Source organism: Dipodomys spectabilis, unplaced genomic scaffold (assembly GCF_019054845.1).
Source record: "Dipodomys spectabilis isolate Male_0828 unplaced genomic scaffold, ASM1905484v1 ptg000130l, whole genome shotgun sequence".
In the NCBI taxonomy this organism is placed as follows: Eukaryota; Metazoa; Chordata; class Mammalia; order Rodentia; family Heteromyidae; genus Dipodomys; species Dipodomys spectabilis.
The window spans coordinates 3,246,840-3,266,156 of NW_024870807.1; the positions used below are offsets into that span (position 1 = coordinate 3,246,840).

The 19,317-nt window shown below is 41.0% G+C and overlaps 2 protein-coding genes across 10 annotated transcripts in view; one reads left to right on the forward strand and one right to left on the reverse strand.

Annotated features, from left to right (window-relative positions):
- The window catches only part of Psme3ip1 (proteasome activator subunit 3 interacting protein 1), a 33,574-nt gene extending 25,165 nt beyond the window's left edge, over nucleotides 1-8,409 (reverse strand). For 2 of the 4 annotated variants that reach the window (XM_042689915.1, XM_042689916.1), the window contains exon 1: nucleotides 8,170-8,371. The gene's annotated coding sequence lies outside the window, so the exon portion shown is untranslated. Of the gene's footprint in view, nucleotides 1-8,169 lie in introns of all 4 variants that reach the window. The other 2 variants (XM_042689917.1, XM_042689918.1) reach the window with 2 other exon arrangements.
- Nucleotides 8,410-8,609: 200 nt separating this feature from the next.
- Rspry1 (ring finger and SPRY domain containing 1) overlaps nucleotides 8,610-19,317 on the forward strand; it is a 46,518-nt gene continuing 35,810 nt past the window's right edge. Inside the window, exons 1-2 of one of the 6 annotated variants that reach the window (XM_042689910.1) lie at nucleotides 8,635-8,823; nucleotides 15,752-15,754. The gene's annotated coding sequence lies outside the window, so the exon portion shown is untranslated. Of the gene's footprint in view, nucleotides 8,824-8,870; nucleotides 9,119-15,751; nucleotides 15,755-19,317 lie in introns of those variants that run through there. The other 5 variants (XM_042689911.1, XM_042689912.1, XM_042689913.1 and 2 more) reach the window with 5 other exon arrangements.

A 19,317-nucleotide genomic window follows, 5' to 3' on the forward strand; every position in this document is an offset into this window, starting at 1 on the left:
TCTGCATTTCCTTCTGTAGGTTCCCATTCTCTGGAAAGTCAACTGCTATGGCTCCTTCCTTGTCTCCAACACCATTAAGTGATTCTACTCTAAATTAGGAAAAGTCCAAGAAAGGCAAAAAAATCCATGAACAAGAAGCCATACTCCTGAATATTCTGGTTTAAGTCAGAAAAATTATTCTCTGGAAATATTCAGGATTCAAACCTTTACTATCAATAAACAGCCAAATAAGTAAGCTTAATTTTAGACACATTTCAGTATCCATATTCAATTCAATGACTCTTTAACAAGTTCCTTCTGTTGTAGTCTCCTTATGAAGAGGTCTACAGGTAATGAGAAAGATTATGAACTCTGCCTGAAATCAAGAGACTTGGATTCAAAACCTAAGCAGTTCTGCCTCTTACAGTGTGACACTGGCCAATCACTTAAACTCCCTTGATCCCTGAGGGCCTCATCCTCAGATAGCAATTACCAATGTTGGTCAAAATAGCACTGTGTATAAAGCTTTTGTGTAGGAAAGCAACATAATTCATGCAAAGTACTTAACACTGTTTGGCACAAGCTTTAAGTGCTTTTAAAGATTTCCCACTACTACAAAGAACTATATTATGCTCTCAAGGAGTCAGAAAGAGATCAGTGACATAAACAGAACATTTGAAGTGGGAAAGGTACTACACCAAACCGAGAAGTTAGCAAAGACACACCTTTAACTTTAACAAAAATAACAAATTATAAACATTGTCTCTCTACAGAATTTGATAATATAATATTTGTCCTTTCCTGGTTATTTATTTTATCATTTTACTTTATTAGTAGTTCAATTTAAATAAATTCAGCATTGTGCTGAACTTTATTGGTCCAGCACTACACTGTACTGGATGGTATAAATTTTAAGAGAAATAAGCTTTAATATATAGTACTCAGGCACTACTTATACCAGATAGCAGTGTACACAAGTCACCAAAGCGAATAGGACAGTCATAGGTAGCATTGAAGGACACAAATATGACTGGATCCAGTTTCCTAGGTTCAAAACCTGAAAGTGTATCTACATTCCTTCTCCCACTTCCCTACATCCAAGTTGCTTTCTCCACTTCATAATGGTCGCTTTTGAATCCAACCTCTACTTTCATTGAGGGATGAATCCTTTTGTTTTTTTTTTAATGCCAGTCCTAGGGCTTGAACTCAGGCCCTAGGCACTGTCCCTTGAACTCTTTTGCTCAAGGCTCTACCACTTGGAGCCACAGTTCCACTTCTGGGTTTTGAGTGGTTAACTGGAGATAAGGGTCTCATGGGGACTTTTCTGCTTGGGCTGGCTTTGAACTATGATCCTCAGATCTCACCTCCTGAGTAGCTAGGATTACAGAGGTGAGCCATCAAGTACCCAGCTGTCCCTATGCTTTTATTGCTCAAGGCTCATGCTCTATAACTTGAGCCATAGCTCCCCTTCTGGCTGCTTTCTGGTAGATAATTGGAGATAAGAGTCTCACAGACTTTCATGCCTGGGCTGGCTTCAAACCATGATCCTCAGCTCTCAACCTCCTGATAAATAGGATTATAGGCATGAGCCACCAGTGTCTGGCTCCCCTTTATTTCTTCTTAGCCAAAACTGAAGTTTACAGCAGGGCCTTTTTTTGGACTGAGTCTTGATAGACAGGGTCTTGACCATACCTGGAACTTAATATGTCTATTTAATCTTTTCCTGCCACAACTTGAATGGTAGGCCTGTACCACAACAGCTAGCTACTCTGTTGAGTTAGAATCAAGAATTTTTCTGCTCAGGGTGGCCTAGAGCTTCATGCCTACCAATCTCAGCCTCCCACATAGTTTAGAATGCCAAGCTCATGTCCACCTATTAAGACAAGGTCTCCTGAACTTTTCTGCCCATGCTAGCCTCAAAGTTTGATTCTAGCCTTCTAAGTAGCTAGGATTACAGGTGAGAGCCACTGGAGCTCAGCTCTTCCCTTTCTCTATTTGTTTTCTTTTCAGGGACTCAATCCTCCATATACTTATTGCAATAGTAGTCCATGAGTCTCCTGTTTCTACCTTCCTTTCAACGCATTCTCTCCAGTGTCAGCCAAATGATCGAAAAGGCAAACTTAATACTGTTACTCCTGTCCCACTAAAAGTACCAGATACAGCCTTCACAAACACACCACTGGCCAAAGTACTGTGAGGTAAAATTAACCCCAGCTGAAAAATCACTTGTTATAAAGTCCATTTCCATTCACATGATCTCTCTGAATCTGTCTCACTTCTATCTTTTTTTTGTTGGTTTTTAGCAGCAAAGGGGTTTGAACTGACAGCCTCACACTTATGAGGCAAGTGTCCTACTATAGCAGCCATGCTCCCAGCCTTTTTTAACTATAGCTATTTTTTTCAGCTAGGGTCTTGCATTTTTGCCCACAGCCAGCCTTAGATTCTCCATCTGGTACCTAGGATTTATAGGTATCTTAACTATTTTTCATATAGGTTACTGAGAATGGTGGCCATTAAGCATAAGAAGGTTTTTTTCTTCAACATCACACAAGGGATTCTAACCAAAAGTACACAATTTCTGCAGCAGGAAACAAAGTAATAAAAATTAAATTATTCTAGGCATTGGTGGCTCATGCCTATAATCCTAGCTACTCAGGGGGCTTAGATCTGAGAACCCCAGTTGAAAGCCAGTCCAGGTAGGAAAATCCATGAGATTCTTATCTCCAATTAACGATCAGATAACTGGAAGTGATTCTGTGGCTCAAAGTGTAGAGCACTAATCTTGAGTAAAATAGCTCATGGACAGCACTGAGGCCCTGAGTTCAAGTCCCACAACTGGCAATAAATACATAAAAATTAAATGACTTTATTATATAATTGGGTCTATCTTTCCTAACTCTTGTGAGCTAGAGATGTGGATCAAGTGGAAAAGCACCAAGTACAAGGCCAAATTTCAAACCCCAGTGCTGCCAAAAAGATAACTCTTGCTACTTCCCATTAGCCTGCCTTCCTCCCTTCTTTCATTTCTTTCTTTCATCCTCCCTCCTTCCCTTCTTTTCTCCCATTCCTCACTCCCTTCTTCTTTCTCTCTTTCACTACTTTAATTTCAGCTGACTAAAAATAGTGGTTAGCTGGGAGCTAGTGGCTCATTCCTGTCATCCTAGCTACTTAGAAGGCTGAGACCTGAGGATCTCAGTTCAAAAACAGCTCAAGGCAGAAAAGCCTATGAGACTCTTACTGCCAATTAACCAGCAAAAAACAGAAATGAAGGTGTGACTCAAGTGGCAGAATGCCAGCCTTAAGCAAAAAAGCCAACCAAGAGTGTAAAACCTGGAATACTGGCACACAAGCATGCATGCACACACATACACAATTCTTGTGAAGAGTCCAACACTCACTGGCTGTGTAATCTGCAAAAAGGAGTGACAAGTCTCTACAACTTATCCCTTCTGGAAATAGCAAAGCTAGAAAATTACATTGCACTGACTTCTAATGCCTATTGCTTAACTAAAATGTTCACAAATCTCTTCTTCTCTTTGGTTTGCTAAAATAATGATAAAACAAAAGATAAGCAAATGTGAGATCTATTAAAGATCAATGCTTCAGAGGATTTACATTAAGAAAACACTTATTTTGTCCTTACTTTGTTCAAGTTTAGCACAAATAAGGAGGCGTCAACTTTCTCTTACCTACATAGCTTTTTTTCCAAGATGATTCAAATTTAAATATTAAATTAAATATTACTGTTTCATTTAATTTTGTGTGCTAGAGGTCAAATCTGGAACCTCTTGCATGCTCTACACTCAACCCAACATTATTTCTGAAAGAATTATTTAAGTTCTTCAAGTAATGAATTCATGGAAAACCAAAACCATATCAAAATCACTTTTCCAAACTTAAAAGTTTCAAACTGGCAAAAATAAAGAACATGATGCTAGATGTCGTAGCTCACACCTGAAATCCTAGCAAATCCTGGAGACAAAGGCAGAGGATGGGGGGCGGGGGAGATGGGAAGGGATGGGATGGGGAAACAAAGGAGGAGGCCACAATGCTTGATAAGAAATGTACTCATTACCTTGCCCATGTAATTGTAACCCCTCTGTATGGTATTTTCACAATTAAAAAAACAGCAACAAAGGCAGAGGATCTTGAGTTAAGGCTAGCATGGCCATATAATGAGGCCCTGCTTACACACACACACACACACACATACACACACACATGCACACATGTGTACACACACAAATGCACACACACACACACACACACAAAATAGGATTTTCAAATTTGTTTGACAGTTAACAAAACAAAGTACCAGGCTTTGTATTCAGGGCCTCAAGCTGGCTCAGATGCATGCTGGGTTGGTGCTCTACCATTTGTGCCACACCTCTCACGAAGCATTTTGTGGTTATTTTTGAGATGTAGTCTCTAGACTTTTCTGTTCAGTCACTCGATCCTCTGGATCTCAGCTGCCACAGTAGCTAGGATTACAGGCATGATTCAGTGGCATAGGATAAAGTACTTATTTTTGGGCAAAGTTCTGTTCTTATATTTCAATCCAAAGTAACAAACACTGTGTTTAACTGGAAATTGTCATATTTAATTTCTGTTGGTATGATGGAATGGGCTGCACAAGTTTTAAAATCCAAAACTTATACTGCTGCCCCCAAAATAATTGCTATCCCTGAATAGACAAATTATTCTACATAGACAGTGCCATGATGCAAGCTAATGAGATCTGGTTTCCTATGGAATTGAATTTTGTGATGGCAGACAACTTAAGTGTTTACATCACTGGCTACCATGCCCTTCTAATTCTAAAATTAGAGAGATTTTACATGTAAAATATGCCAGGGGAATCAGATTCCTGGTGTTCTAAAGCTTTATTTCGGGTAGCAAAACGAATAATCCAATCTATTGCCTTTTATCAATAAATATGTAGTTTACTGCTTTCCCAAGTATGAACCCTGTTCAGTCACCTTGTATTTCAAAATGCAAGACAGCAACTAAGAGTAATTTTCCTTCTGGCTAACCCAACTATTCTCCCCCCCAAAAAACACAAACACACACACACAAAAAAAAACAAACCAACCAACCCCCACTACTTTCTGGCTAGAAGACACTTCTATCAAGAAACAGTAATTCAGACAAAGCTGAGTTTTCCTCTAAATAAAGTACAAAATTTCTTCAGTAACTAATGCAAAAGATACTGTTAGTAGTTGTTACTAGACAAAGTAATTACTAAAGATAGTAAAGCCAGTCTTCTAACAGTGAAGCTTAATATACTACAGTTGCAAAGGAAACTAAAAAAATCTAAAATAAGACAACATAAGCAATTCCATCCATATTTAAAGTGTTAATCATAAAAAAATATTTGTAGCAGCCTTCTAGACATTGAAGAATCACACAATTTAAATATACACATATTCTCTTTCCCTAATTATAAGGAACACAGTCTCTTCATGAATTTACTTTGACTTCATCTCTTTGTGCTGTAAGACAAAGATAACTAATTTAAATATTGCTCACTTAGCTGGTCTTGAGTTCCTTAGTTCACATATACCTTTCAGAATATAGGCAATCCCTCACTATGAGTGCTTCTAATATTAGTTGTGTGTTTTTTTACAAATTGTGACAAAGTAAATGCAAAACTACTTCATCTGGGTTCACAGAAAGAAAAAAGCAGCAGTTCTTCACAAAGCAAGAGGAAAACCAGACAATGTCCAATTGTTTTAGAACTACTATTTTCACAGCAAACATGGTACCTCCCTAAGAGATTTTCAAGGGCCTTTGGTTCTAAACTAGTTTGCAATCTGGGCAGCCTTTATAACCCAATCCATACACCAAATCATATCTAACACCCATCTTTATCTTTAAAAAAAAAAAAAAGCTTTGCATTATGCTAGTGAGCATTATGCTAACCAATTCAGGGTTGTTGTTTTGGTTTGGTTTGTACAGTGCTGGGGGTAAAATCCAGGGCCCAGAATACCCTAAGCTAAGCTACTTCCCCAGCCAATTTTTGGTTTAAAAGGTACAATTAAATAAGCACAATACTCTCCTGGTAAGAGAAACTTTTGTAGCAAGAGAGAAACTTGCATTAGTTAAGACAAAAGGTTGGCATGTGAGTAATTGAAGGAAAAGTAGTAGAGTTAATGCTACAAGAGAAGTAGAAGCTAAGTACTAAGGAGTTCAGAAAATGAACATTAGAACAAACCATCAAGGAGGCTGAATGCTGACAGCAATGGTGACAATGCATACTGAAAAGCAGTGGGAGTTATTTGAAGAAAAATTCATTCTAATGAAAACCAGGATGAGAAAACAATCTTTAAAACACGTTGTATAAAGGAGTGAAACAATACATTGAAGAATTAAGTGTTTGTAAAAGGTGATTAATAGCCAGTCTGGTCAGAAAGTCACTGAGACTCATCTCTAATTAATCACACACACACACACAATGCTAGAAGTGGAGCTGTGGCTCAACTAGTACAGCAATAGCCTTCAGCAAAAGAAGCTCAGGGACAGGGCCCAGGCCCAGGACTGGCACACACACACACAAAAAAGTGATGAATCAAAAGGCTTAATTTAGCTGTCCCAAAGGTATATTATACTATTATTGAGCCTATTGCTGAACCATGAACTTATTTTGTATGTGTGTCCCCATTTGCGGAGCCTGAATTCAGGGCCTTGCCCTATAGCTCAGCTTTTTTGCTCATGGCTGCAGCTCTACCTTGAGCCACGTCTCATGCATTCTGATTGGAGTTGATTGGAGTTTCACACACTTTTCTGCCCCAGCTGGCTTCAAATCATGATCCTCCAGATTTCAGCCTCCTGAGAAGCTAAATTACAGGCCAGAACCATGCACTTAAAATTATCTTCTACTAGGTAGGTGGTTTTCCATTGCTGAAGCAGCAGCTTGACTCTAACCAAACATTAATTTTAGAAGGTAAAAGATTGATAACAAGGTAGAAGTCTGCACACAACTTTCCTTTCTTAAAACAGTGATAAACGTCCCTCAGGGCAAAGGCATTAAGAGTGTTGTTGGGAAAGATAAAACAAGCATAAATCTCTACTTTCAGACTTCTTCTACAAGACCTTCACATGTCATTTCAAGCTCTACTTAAAATAGAAAGAAAGCTGCCTTTAACTCAATTCCTGGCTTCAACGAAAAGTGTCCAAACTGATTCAAAGATTTGGGAAGCGGTGATCTCCAAATCATTTCATGTAGACACATCAAAAAGCAAATAACTGGGGCTGGGAAGGTCGTTCAATGGTGCTTGTCTTGCATACATGAGGGCCTGGGTTCGATTCCTCAGCACCACATAAGCAGAAAATGCCAGAAGTGGTGCTGTGGCTCAAGTAGTAGAGCGCTAGCCTTGAGCTGAAGAACTGAGAGACAGCGCCCAAGCCCAGAGTTCTGGGCCCACAACCGACAAAAAAAAAAAAAAAAAAAAGGCAAATAAACATAACTCATTTCACAGCTGCTACACAAGAAGTCACTGGGAATTCTAACAGATAGATTCCCATTTGGCTTCCAGAATTCCATTCTGGACCCACTCATTACCTGAGGGTGGGGAGAGGAGAATCCTCTGTGTGTGGGGATAGGAAAACCCTCATTTAAAAATAGAAGGGCACAGAAAATCTTGTCTCCATCTACTAATGTTTAAGAGCTGCTGCTATGATCAAACACGTCTCCCCTTTTCCCAACAGCGTGGACTGAGATTTCCAAGGACACCAATTCTCAAACGAGTTCCCCCTCAACTCTCAGTTCATCTAAGCGTTCCGAAAACCCGACACACTAGCTTGGTTTTCTACTAAAAGAAAATGCACTTAAGCAGAGCAACTGGCACGTATTACCTACTAAAATGTGTTTCAATTACATTCTGGGATTCGACCATGTCCATCCAACTAGGCGTCCCCCACCTCTCACGATTATATCGGAGTTGGGCAGGATGGCCCGACCTAGGCCAAGGGTGGAGAAAGCGGACCAGGGAACCTCCCACCACCACGACCCCGAGCCTTCCCGCGGGCTCCGGCGGCGGCGCTCAAACTGGGTCCCAGAAACTGTCGGGAGACGGAGGCGTGCAAGGACGGAAAACACGCCTGGCCCTAACCCTAACCCTAGCCACAGTTCATCTCCTCAGCGAACAAGTCCAGGTTTCACCGCAGGTCCAGGACCCAGGCCGCACTCACCTACCAGAGCGAGAGTCCCTCACCTTGCTGGCGCCCACCCCAAATCGCCACTCGTTCGTTAAAAAGAAAAACGAAGAAAGACCAAAAAAAAAAACACAGAAAGAAAAAGAGGGGGAAAGAAAAGAAGATAAGCCTTTGCTTTAGAATTTCTTTTGACCCTTCGGGCTTCCTGTTCCTCACCGCCACAACAAAGTTCCACCCCGCTTCCGGCGGCGAAACCCAATCCACAGCTCTCTTCCTCTCCGAGAGCGCGATGGAAATCCGGTGCCCCCAAACTGAGCCGGAGAAACTTGATTGGGCCATTCGCCTTTCAGCCAAGATAATTGGCCAGTTCACGCCTAAAGGGCGGGCCGGTCCGCGGGGTCATGTGACACGACTCTTGAAAGTTGATTGGCTGTGAGAGGGGAGGGTTTGCCACAGAGGAATGGGCGTTTCCTAGGGGACTGAGGGAGGGCCGGGGCGGTACGAAGCGGGGGTGGGCCCTGCGCGTAATGGCAGCGCCGTGGCCTCGCGTCCATCTTTACCGCTCTCTTGGACCTGTCACAAAGGAGACGCACAGCTGCCGCTGTCCCCTCCCTCCGGTGGGCCCGGGAGCTAGAGAAAGTCGGTGCCGCAGCCAGACCGCGCTGCTGTGGGAAGCCCTGTGGAGACGCGGTAGGGGGGGAAGACCGAGGGCTTGGGGCGTCCGTGAGGGAGGGGAACCGCCGCTGGAACTGGGGGGCGGAGAGACCGGACTGGGCCCCTGGCGGCTCCCGGACGGCGCCTGGGAGCGGGCGGCGCCGGGCCGAGCCCGGGAAACCGCCGGGAAGCTCTCCACCAAGGCCCGCGCTGAAGCTGTCTGAAGAGCTTCCTGGAAGAGGGTGTTCCCCCTCGGGGGAAGGGGGGGGTCCTGACTGGAGGAGGTTCTTGGGGTCACCCTTCAGAGGAGGCTTCGGCTAACGGGGCTCAGGTGAGAGGCAGGTATCTCCGGGGAGGCTCCTAATTGAGAGGAGCTTCCCGGGACGGAAGGGACGGACGGGAGAACGCTTCGGGAGGATTTCCCTTTGTGGAGTTGGTGGCTTAGGTGGGCGACGGACCTGCTCCTCAGGGAGATTTAGAAATGACTTGGGGGTCGGGAGACGTGACCCTGAGAGCGGCTAAGGGGTGGGAGCCAGACCTAGCGGATTCTCCTACTCCGGAGGCCCGAGCGGAACGCCTGGCGGAGAGGAACCGGGGCTGTTGGGGGAAGAACACAGCCCCATCCACTGGAAAGCGCGAGTGGGAAGGCGGTGAAAGGAAATGAGAATGGCCAGGTCCTTTCCTCCCTCCGGAGACCAACCAGGTGTCCCAGACACAGGATCCAGCTGCTTCTGGGCTTAGGGCCAGGGTGGGGCGGGGGCAGGCCATCCCACCAACAAACATCCTTACTTGCCTCCGGGTTAGACTTTCGGCCCTGCAGTTTGCCTCGATTTCCCTCCTATTAGAGAACGAGAGGGCACTGCTGATCCACGGAGACTCTGAGCTCCTAAGTAAGTGGGCTAGCCTTCCGAGGTTGCTTCCCCAGGAGTGGTGTACTTCGAACTTTAAGAGGTTGCAACTTGTCTACTATTGATGAAGTCTAATCCTGAAGTTTTCCGAGCTCCTCACCTACCATCAGCTGTTGTTAATTAACCCTCTCGACTTCTTTCTATAAACTAGCTAACTCGGTGTGTGAAAGTACAAACTACAGTCTGTAGTGATGAGAAAGTAAGATGTTGTAATTGTATTACCAAACGGGCTTGCTGTTGAGGAATCGGAATGAAACCACTGAACTCTAAAGCATTATGTAGATGAAAGAGATTAGCAATAATACTGTCGTTGATCACCTATAGAACACTGGGAGCCATATTGGCCTGAACGCTTCCAGATTTGCAGTTTCTTAGGTCCTTTTACAATCTAAACGGGAGATTTCAAACTCTGCTTCCATGGGGGCAGGGATTTCCAGTTTTTCTTCTCTTGAGTTTTAATTTACTTTGAACCTGTGATGGTGCTGGTAGGGAGTAAATACTATATTATAATCTTTTCTTTCAGGAAGTTTTTCTCAGCTGAAATTTGCCTTCAAGTATTTGCCTTCTCAGAATTGTCAACACAACACACACACACACACACACACACACACACACACACACACACACACACACACACACACACACACACACACACACACACACACACACACACACACACACACACACACACACACACACACACATCTCCATCCATTCGTATCTTTTGAATTATCACCAGGTAGTGAGCATCATGGTTCATGCATGAACTTCTTCCCTCTATGAGTATATATTCCTTATGTGCTTGCCCTAGGTAGATGCTTTTAAATTTCTTCAAGGGTTCTCTTAATTGTTTACCTTACATAGAGTTTGTATTTACTGAGATGATGCCCTTAATTATCAGATTACAAAATACATCTCTGCTATTTCACTAGTGTTTAGTGACAGTTTAGAGCTGGTTTTCTCAAGATTGGGAAATTTGTGATTTTGAAGTGGAATTTTTAAAACACTGATCTGAATTTCCTGCTTTTATACTCTTATAGTCTATGGATTTTTTTTATTACTGTGGTGATTTTGTCAGCTTCCTGATTTCCCAGGATACAATATCCTGACCTACTACTTAATGTCTGTGTCCTGCTTTGTGCTGTTTTTACAAGTCCTTCCTTTTTTTTTTTCTTCTGGTTGTGGGGCCTCACTAGGTCTGGGTGCTGTCCCTCAGCTCTTCAGCTCAATGCTAGCACTCTACCACTTGATCCACAGCACCCACCCCTTCCCACTTTTTCTGCTTATGTAGTGCTGAGGAATTGAACCCAGGGCCTCATGCATGCAAGGCAAGCACTCTACCACTGAGCCACCTTCCTAGCCCATTCCTTTTATTTTTTTGTCTGTTCTCAATTATATTTTTAAGCTATTGATTATAGCTTATATGTTCCAGCATAATATGTGGACTTTTTCTGCTTTGTCAGCAAAATAACTTCAATTAGTCAGATCTAGGGAAAACAAAAATTAAGTACTTTGTCTAATAATGTTTTATTCTGTACAGAATAGGGAAGAAAACAATAATTCTGAAGTGTTTTAAGAATTTAATGAGCGAAATTGTTGTGCATTTCTGAAGTACATTTTCAGCAATCTGTTTCAACTCATTAGCTTAATTCAGCCTATCAAAGATTGTTTATCTTTTCTATAGTAATGAAATAACTTATTATAAGGAAGTGGGAAATTACTTTACATCTTTGAAAATACAACTTTCTCTGACACCACAGAACTTATGTAGCTTAGAGAAGTTATTAGGAATTCTCAAAGATAATAATCTGTATTTTGGAACAAGGTCCTTATAAAGTAGAATATAAGCATTATAAGGATCTAAAAGCGGAAAGTCAAACAGTGCCCCAAATGAGAATCACAATAGAACCAGAGATCTAGTTCAAGAGTTACTTGGGACTGGGCGCCAGTGGCTCACGCCTATAATCCTAGCTAGTAAGGAGGCTGAGATCTGAGGATCATGGTTCAAAGCCAGCCTGGGCAGGAAAGTCCATGAGACTCTTATCTCCAATAAACCACCAGAGAACTGGAAGGGTCATGGTGGCTCAAGTGGTAGAGTGTAAGAGCTGAAGAGCTAGGAACATCACCCAGGCTCAGAGTTCCAAGCCCCACTACTGACAAAAAAGGTTACTTGAGTACAGTAAGCTATGGATTTAGTTTCTCTTCAAGCTTTTGGCATTTTTAAGGCATTTGCCATTGAATTTAGATAGTTTTATTCTAGTATTCAAATTATAAAAATTGAAAAACAGAATAGTCAAGAAGTAGTGGATGCCAAAACTTGGACCACCATCTTTAGAAAAAAACCTTTACAACCTCTACAACTTTTCAAGTGCAAAAGAATGATTATTTTCCCTTTGCACTAGTTATTTGTTGGTTGCAGGGCTTGAACTCAGGGTCTGGGTATTGTCCCTGAGCCTCTTTGTGCTCAAGGCTAGCACTCTACCACTTGAGCCACAGTGGCACTTACAGTTTTTGAGTGGTTTATTGGAGATAAGAGTCTCATAGGGACTTTTCTGCTTGGACTGGCTAGGAACTGTCATCCTCAGATATCAGCCTCCAGAGTAGCTAGGTTTAAAGGTGTGAGCCACTGGTACCCAGCCATACTAGCTATTCTTTCAGCTATAAAGAAAAGCATTTTTAAATAGTTTTCCTGCCAACATTTATAACTATAACTACAAATGTGTCATGTTTTTCTCTCATCCATCCTAAAAGGTTAGTGGTTGCTGGTTTTCTATGTAAAAGCAGTAACTGCAGATAAATATGTGTTACATACAAGGTTAAAACAGGTAAAGTTATCTTGTAAACACTAGTGGGCTCTAAGAGAATATTCCTTTTTTTCTGTTTCTAAGCTTTGGAAGAACTAAGAAAATTTTTGAAATAGCAAGAATGGATGCACCCCTTAAGTTTGTTAAGGATTAAACTCAGTATGTAGCTTTCTTGCTACTTGAAATTGCAATTTTCCAGGAGTAATTTTGGGGATCCTATATACATCAGATAGAAGGTTTGAATTCCTTACTCAGCAAGTATATTATTACCTCACAATTTATTTTTTTATTTTTATTTTTTATTTGCCAGTCGTGGTGCCTGAACTCTGGGCCTGGGCACTGTCCCTCAGCTCTTCAGCTCAAGGCTAGTGCTCTACCACTTGAGCCACAGCACCACTTCCAGCTTTTTCTGCTTATGTGGTGCTGAGGAATCGAACCCAGGGCCTCATGCATGCAAGGCAAGCACTCTAACACTGAGCCACCTTCCCAGCCCCTACCTCACAATTTAACACCTAGTTTCAGTGTTAGTTTTTCCTACCTCTTCTACCTACTGAAGAATCAAGTTTCATCTCCTTTGTTCCTTAATGCAGTGATTCTTAAAATAAGGCTTTGACTCCCACCCCTCCTCATGAGAAATATAGCTCATTTTTTCTTAGTTGCTTACTGCTTCATAGTTATTCATATGCACGTATGCCTAAGAGCTGCTTATTAATAAAGTATCAAATGAATTATTATAGATTAATAATTGGTTATTAATTATTAATTATTATTTGGTTATCCAAAGCCAGCGATTAGAATTTACTGGCTATGTAATGCTTTCTTTCCTAGGCACTTATTTTAGGAAACTTGGCACCAGAGATGTATGGAATAGGGATATTCCTGAAATATTAAGGGTGGGTGCTTAGTTTAGGGTCCATCGTCCATATTGTCTTAAGATAATCTTGGTTTTCCATTATAATTCTTCATATTGTGATTCCTTGCTTTTTTTTTTTTTTTATAAGACTTTGACTGTTTAAATTCAGCTTTGTTTCAATTTGACTTATGAGCTTTTGGCAAATCTTTCATTATGTGAATGAGGATATTTCTGCCACTATAGTTTGGCATGCACACTAATAAGTGAAGGTGTTGTGATGCAAATATAAGTCCTCTATTTCCCTTTTATCAATACTAATTTATATGGTCATCTAAAAACTTGCTTGTTCTGAGAAACTTACGTTACTCAATCCTTTAATCCCCAAAAAGTTGGTTGAGGCCAGAGGTCTCCAAGTGTGCTTCATGTATTTATCTCCAGGCTTTGGTTAGGGAGTTGTGTATTGTCCATTGCTTCCCTCTTCCTGAACCCCCAACTTTGCCAAAAGCTTTTCCTTTTTGCAATATCTACCCATCTATCTTTTTTTCCCATCCAATGGTAACATCTTAGGTGTTTTAAGCGGTAAATGTTCTGGGGACACTTTTTTTTTTTTTTTTTTTTTTGGTGGGTGGTGGGGCTTGTACTCGGTGCCTAAGCTCTGTCCCTCAGCTCTTCAGCTCAAGGTGAGTGCTCTACCACTTGAGCCACAGAGTCACTTCTGGTTTTCTGATGGTTAATTGAAGATAAGAGTCTCACTGAGCTTTCCTGCCTTGGCTGGCTTTGAACCGTGATTCTCAGATCTCAGCCTCCTTAGTAGCTAGGATTACAAGTTCGGCCAATGGCGCCCAGCTTAGGGACACTTTTCTTTGTTTACATATTTTAGAATACATTTACTTAAAATCTTTTATTGACTACTATTAGGTCTTAACAGATACCCAGTAGAGTATGTACTTGGTCGTTTTTAGAACATTTAAACAAATCTTGTTTGCTTTTCTTAATAGAATAAAGTTTTCAGTAGAAAAATCTTTATCCTTCACATTTTCGAGTATTTGTATAATACAACTATATGACTTCATGTTATTTGATCTCCTGGGGAGGAAAACTCAAGTAGTGTGTAATATTAACATTTGTTTTTCTCCCTTGACTGCAGATGTCATTAACACTTACCTCAGTTCTTCCTTGGATTTCCTTTTTGGGGCCAAGGCAGATTTTTCAATCCTTGAGACTTTACCAGGAATTATTTACTACTTCTCTCTTCTTCTTCTCCTTCTCCTTCTCCTTCTCCTTCTTCTTTTCCTTCTCCTTCTCCTTCTCCTTCTCCTTCTCCTTCTCCTTCTTCTTCTTCTCCTCCTCCTCCTCCCTCCTCTCCCCCCTCCCCTTTCTCTCTCATTTGTTTCTGGAAATTCCTTGTTCTATCCCAGCCCTAAATTTTTTATTTTTTTAATCATTGGCAGTTCTGGAATTTTTAAGTCAGGGTCTTGTGCTAGCTAGGCAAGTACTCTACTACTGTGTCATATTTCCCAGCCCTAAATGTTCCTTTTTCAATACTTTTTTTGAATGATAAAATGATTTGTTCTTTCTCCTTTGTACTGTTTCAGGTAAAGAATGTGTTTTGTACTTTTTTTCGGCCACAATATAAGTTTTTGACCACTGCTACAATTTAAAAGCTCTCAGGGAACCTTTCTCCCTGCCCCCCAGAAAAATGAAAGTCCCTTCAAAAGTCTACTTTCTTAGGATGCTAGGGCTTGAACTCAGGGCCTTGTAGGCACCCTATACTTTAAGCCACACTTTAGTCCCAAAGGCATATTTTTTTTTCTTAAACCAACTTCAGTGAGTAAGAAAGTATCAGAATCCTCCTGTGCTTCTCCTAGACTTCATGAAGGTTACAACTCAGAGGATAATAGTATCATATGTAATTTAAACCTCCTGGGCTTAATGTTATAGCAAATAGGTCATTTTGAACACCAGGTGCAAAGGCTCTTTCCTTTTTGTATGGGGGAGAAATTCCATCCTCAGTATTCCAAAAGGATTGGTTCCAAAAACTGCAGATAGCACAATCTACCATGCTTGAGTCCCTTATGTAAAATGGTGCAATATTTATATATAAACTGTGCACATTTTCCCTCTTCTTTACACTATGTCTAAATTACTACTAATTAATGAAATGCAAATGCTGTATATTGGGAGGTTTTTGGGGGGCAGGGAGTTTGCTGGTCCTAGGACTTGAACTCTGGGTTTAGGCTCTGTCCCTAAGCTTCTTTTATATAAGGCTAATGTTCTACCACTTGAGCCACAGTGCCACTTCTGACTTTTTCTGAGTAGTTTATTGGAGGTAAGAGTTTCACGGACTTTCCTGCCCAGGCTAGCTTTGAACCATAATCCTTAGATCTCAGCCTCCTGAGTAGGTAGGATTATAGGCAAGAGCCACTGGCCCAGCTTATACTATATTTTTTAAGAGAATAATGATCAAAAATAAATCTGTACGTGTTCAGTACACATTGTTGTTTTTAAAATTATCTTTATGTAGTTGTCAAAGGAGTTTCAGTCATAATTTTTGGATTTTTTTCAAATATTTTTAATTTATAGCTAGTGAACCTGTAAATTCAGAACCTGTGGATATGGAGGGCTGACTGTATTTCATTCAGTGTTTCCTTTCTCTCCTCCATGAACAAAATGCCAGATTCTTTAGAGCCAGTATACAGAAACACCTGTTTCAACTAGCAAATGTACTCTTGAAATATGTCTATATTTCCTGTTGACATATTATAGTATCAAATAATCAGTCCTCTTGATTTCCATGTTTTCCTCCTTCTATTTTTAATCTTCAATAAGGAAATTACAGTCTGTGGGGTGGCCTGCATGGTAGTTTCAAAGCAGATATGTTTCTGGATAAGTTCCCTAATTTCATAGGTTTTGAAGATACAGATGTGTGCATTTGAGAAAACTCAGAATATATAAGCTTTAAGATTTGCACATTTCACTATATGAAAATCATTGAGGTCTAGCTAGTGATAGATATGCTGAGTTATTTTGGGAAGGCACACTAAAGCCAGTAGTTTACTTTGAAATGCAATGAAAATTATATACATTGATAATGGAGATGAATAGATATAATAAAAATAAGCAAATATAATATTAATGGCAGGCTCTAGGTGACTTACGTGTAGATGTTTACTGTTCATAGTGAATTTTAATTTTACTGTATGATTGAAATTGTTCATAATAAAATAGTGGTGAGGCAGTAAATATGACATCAGGTGCTATTGTAACATACTTGCTGTCTGAGGGAAAATCTGAAAACATTTTCCAGAAAATCAATGATATATGGCTGCCATCTGTGCTGTTTGGTTTAGCCTTGGGTGGGGTGAAGGTGGAGATTGGGAAAAAGTACTACATCCTATAATGCTACTTGGAATGATGAGGTGAAGATTCCAGCAATAGTAATTTTGTGCCCAGTGTTAGTTTTTTCTTCCTTATGGTTATGCACTGAAGAAATTTCTCCCTTGAAAGTATAATCCTGAAGTCCTTTTTTCATGGAAAAGAAAGTTCTCTCTGTAACCGATGTGCTTAATAACCAAATGCAAGCAAATATTTGAAGAGATGAATCACTGATTCCTGGACCATTTGTTGGAGAGGGTTAGACCAGCTGGCCAGATGCCTGGGTGGTTAGCTAGCTGTGAGGGTAGAGGCTTGTGTTTTATTTTTTTTATTTTTTTTTGGTGGTGGGGGGTGGTCCAGTCGTGGGGCCTGAACTCTGGACCTGGGCGCTGTCCCTCAGCTCTTCAGCTCAAGGCTAGCGCTGTACCACTTGAGCCACAACGCCACTTCTGGCTTTTTTCTTTTTGCTTATGTGGTGCTGAGGAATCAAACCCAGGGCCTCATGCATGCAAGGCAAGAGCTCTACCACTGAGCCACCTTCCCAGCCCAAGGCTTGTGTTTTACACTGACAGCAAGTACCAGAACCTCACTGCTTTAGCAGAAGTTCACTGAGACTCTTAAGTTTGAGTTATTATTTCTGTCGGAGAAGCTTTGAAAATATAAAAATCTAATAAATTACAAACAATATAGAAAAGTGAATAATAATATTTCTTTTTTAAAAAGGAATTGGGTGGTATGTCTTCACAGTAGAATATTTTTCTAGCATGCATGAGGCCTTGAGTTTGAGTCCCAGCACCCCCCCCCCAAAAAAAGCAGGAACAAAATAATAATGACACAGTTCAGTCAAGTGAGATGACTCAAACAAATTTACAATTCCATTTTACTTGATATCTGGGTGCAGGCTTCTTATCCCAACTACAAGGAAAGCACAATGGCCAGATGCAGTGGCACACGCCTGTTATCCCTAGTGACACAGGGAAGCACAAACTGGACGATCTCAGCTGAGTCAAATCTAGACATAAAGTGAGATCCTGCCTCAAAAATAACCAAGGCTGAAAGAGGCTGGGAACATGGCGCAAGTGGTAGACCTCCACAGCGTAAGGCCTTAACTTCAATTCCCAAAACCATCAAATAATGATGATAATGATTACACAAGTTTTTTACTATTATTATTTTGGTGATACTGGAGTTTGAATTTATGGCCTCGTGCTTGCTAGACAGGCACTTCCACTACTTGAGCTAAGTCTCCAGACCTAATAATGCTATACTTAAAAATAATGTACGTGTAAAAGAAATGTTTACTTGTAATTATGATCTTGCAGCAAAATAGTTACCAATAATCTAATGGCTTTAGAAGTTTTGCTATTTAGATAGTCCACTAAATAATGACATGAGTCATAAAAATTGTCATTAAATCCATTGATGATTGTCTTGACCATAGATTTACACCTGATGTATTTACATAATTATGTATATTTAAATTATGTGAATAACTTTTTTTCACCTCTCAAAATTGACTTTATGAGCCATTGCTGATTCTGTTTAATCTTCCAACCCTGGATTATACTATCTGTAAGCTGGCTACAGCATACATACATAATGATGCTTCCTGCAATAGACATATGCAGCTAATTTTTATAGCATCTGTTACTTCTGTAGAACAGTGTGTTTTATTGTGACATGTTCAGATGTAAATATTATTCACTTCGTTGCTATGTGTTGTACATCTAACTAATGGATACTATTCTCCAGTGGTTATTTTGGTCAACATCTTCAAAGGTAGTTTCCATTCATGTTTCCAGGAAGGGTTATCAACATTTTTGGACCCTATAAAAAAAATCACCCTTTAAGCCAGGTGTAGGTGGCTCACGCCTGTAATCCTAGCTACTCAGGAGGCTGAGATCTGAGGATCACGGTTCAAAGCCAGCCAGGGCAGGAAACTCTGTGAGACTCTTTTATTTTCTTTTTTTTTTTGTCGGTCGTGGGGCTTGAACTCTGGGCTTGGGCGCTGCTCTTGTGCTCTTCAGCTCAAGGCAAGCGCTCTACCACTTGAGCCACAGCACCACTTCCGGTTTTCTAGCAGTCTCACAAACTTTCCTGTCCGGGCCGGCTTTGAACCGCGATCCTCAGATCTCAGCCTCCTGAGTAGCTAGGATTACAGGCGTGAGCCACCGGCGCCTGGCTCTCTATGAGACTCTTATCTCCAATAAACCATTCAGAAAACCAGAAGTGGCACTGTAGCTCAAGTGGTAGAGCACTTGCCTTGAGCTGAGGGCTGAGGGACAGAGCACTTGCCTTGAGCTGAGGGCTGAGGGACAGTGCTCAGGCCCAGAGTTCAAGCCCCATGACCGACACACACACACACACCCCTTTAGCATCTCAGTGTGTTCCTGTAGTCAGTTGGTCCTATTAGTTATGCCAGGTTCAGTGGTTAAGTACTATAACAGATTTTCAGACCTGGCTGCCATCAGAATCACCTGAGAAGCTTTTAAGAGAACCCAGGCTTGGCAATACCCTGGATTCTGGTTGTGTTGGAGCTATACTATGAGGTAAGAACTATGAATATCTCTGCTTTATAAACTGTATAACA